The sequence below is a fragment of the Penaeus vannamei genome, unplaced genomic scaffold (assembly GCF_042767895.1).
Source record: "Penaeus vannamei isolate JL-2024 unplaced genomic scaffold, ASM4276789v1 unanchor401, whole genome shotgun sequence".
Lineage (NCBI taxonomy): Eukaryota > Metazoa > Arthropoda > Malacostraca > Decapoda > Penaeidae > Penaeus > Penaeus vannamei.
This window is the reverse complement of record NW_027213405.1, coordinates 47,501-50,000: the sequence shown is the minus strand read 5'-3', so window position 1 is coordinate 50,000 and position 2,500 is coordinate 47,501. Positions and strand designations below refer to the sequence as shown.

The window sequence follows — 2,500 nt, the reverse complement described above, 5'->3', positions numbered from 1 at the left end:
TCCCCCACTCCCTCCATCCCTCTCCCTCCCTCCTATCCTCACCTGCTCATCCTCCAGACAGCGAAGACGGCGGGGGTGGTGACGGTGGGGAGGAAGGCGAGCCACACGAAGCTGATGAAAGTGATGTCGAAGAGGCCTGAGTTGTCGTACGTCTCCATCACCATGTTCTTCACCATCCTGGAAGAGGGGGAGAAAGTGAGGAGGTGGGAGAAGGTTAGAATGTAAGTGGAAGAGGGAGGGGAAGAAAGAAAAGAGAAAAAAAAGAGGAATAAAAGAAGGTAGAATAAATATTTCCATGACCATGTTCTTCACCATTCTGGAAGAGGGAGAGAAAGTGAGGAGGTGGGAGAAGGTTAGAATGTAAGTGGAAGACGGAGGGGAAGAAAGAAAAGATAAAGAAAATGAGGAATAGAAGGAACAAAAAATCTTTTCATGACCATGTTTTTCACCATCCTGGAAGAGGGAGAGAAAGTGGGAGGTGGGAGAAGGTTAAAAGGTAAATGGAAGAGAAGGGATAGGTAAATAGAAGAAATGAGGAATAGATGAAGGTAAGATGAACGTTTCCTTGTCCGTGTTCACCATCCTGGAAGAGGAAGAGAAAGTGAGGAGGTGGGAGAAGTTTAGAATGTAAGTGGAAGAGGAAGGAAAGAAAGAAAAGAGAAGAAAGAGAAAATGAGGAATAAAAGGTAGAATAAGTGTTTCCATGACAATGTTTTTTTACCATCCTGGAAGAGGGAGAGAAAGTGAGGAGGTGGGAGAATGGAAGAAGGTTGAGGTGTAAGTGGAAGAGGAGGGGGAAGAAAGAAAAGAGAAGAAAGTAAGAAAAGAGAAAGAAGATGAAGAATGAAAGTTACATCATCATGTTTTTCACCATCCTGGAAGAGGGAGAGAAAGTGAGGAGGTGAGAGAATGGAAGAAGGCTGAGGTGTAAGTGGAAGAGGGGGGGAAGAAAGAAAAGAGAAGAAAGTAAGAAAAGAGAAAGAAAATGAGGAATGAAAGGTACATCATCATGTTTTTCACCATCTTGGAAGAGGGAGAGAAAATGAGGAGATGGGAGAAGGTTGAGGTGTAAGTTGAAGAGGAGGGGAAGAAAGAAAAGAGAAGAAAGTAGGAAAAGAGAAAGAAAGTGAGGAATAAGAGAAGGTACAATAAGTGTTTCCATGACCATGTTTTTTTACTATCCTGGAAGTGGGAGAGAAAGAAGGTTGAAATGCAAATGGAAGAATAAAAGCAAATGAGGAATAGAAGAAGGTAAGATTAACGTTTCCTTGCTGTTCACCCTCCTGGAAGACGGAGAGAGAGAGAGAAATGGAAGAAGGTTATAATGTAAATGGAAGACGAGGGATATGTAAATAATGGAAGAAAGTGGAATATAAGAGAAAGAAAATGAGGAATAAAAGAAGGTACAATAAGTATTTCCTTAACCATGTTATTCACCATCCTGGAATAGGGAGAGAAAATGAGAAAATGAAAGAGGGTTAAAGTGTAAGTGGAAGAGGATAGATAAAGAATGGAAGAAATTAGGAGAGAAAATGAGAAATGGAAGGTTAAAATGAGAAAATGGAAGAAGGTTAAAATGTAAATGGAAGACGAGGGAAAGAAAGAAAAGAGAAAGAAAATGAGGAATAGAAGAAGGTACAATAAGTGTTTCCATCACCATGGGAGAGAAAATGAGAAAATGGAAGAAGGTTAAAATGTAAATTGAAAACGAGGGATAGGCAAAGAATAGAAGAAATGAGGAATAGATGAAGATAAAATATACGTTTCCTTGTCCATGTTCACCATCCTGGAAGAGGGAGAGAAAATGAGAAAATGGAAGAAGGTTGAAATGTAAATAGAAGAAGATAGATAAAGAATGGAAGAAATTAGCAGAGAAAATGAGAAATGGAAGAAGGTTAAGATTTAAATGGAAGGCGAGGGATATGAAAAGAAAAGAAAAAATGGAATACAAACAGAAGAGAAAGAAATTGAGGAATAGAAGAAGATACAATAAGTGTTTAATATAAATGGAAGGGAGAGAAAATGAGGAATAACAGAAGATAAGATAAACGATATGTATCGAAAAGAGGAGAAGAGGGAGAGGAAGGAAGAAATGGAAGAAGGAATAATATAAAAAGAAAAAAATATTATACGAATAATTATCGCTAGTTTCCATGACCACAAAGAACAGAAAAAATGGAATATAATTGGAAGGGGAAGAGAATGTGGAATAAAAGAAGATTAAGTGAATGGGAGAAAGAGAGAAAAAAGGAATGGAAGATAAAAATACATAAAAGGAATGAAAAATGGAATAGAAAACAAGAAGAGAGATGTAGATGGAAGAAGTAGATTACAATAGCAAATAGAATAATAAAGAGGGAGGAAAAGAAGAAGGAAGATAAAAATGGAAGACAAAGAAGAACAGTAATAATGATAAATTATCACAGAGAGAGAGAGAGAGAGAGAGAGAGAGAGAGAGAGAGAGAGAGAGAGAGAGAGAGAGAGAGAGAGAGAGAGAGAG

At 38.2% G+C, this 2,500-nt stretch overlaps 1 pseudogene; it reads right to left on the bottom strand.

Annotated features, from left to right (window-relative positions):
• The window catches only part of LOC138860983 (uncharacterized), a 19,073-nt pseudogene that overhangs the window by 3,508 nt on the left and 13,065 nt on the right, over window positions 1-2,500 (bottom strand).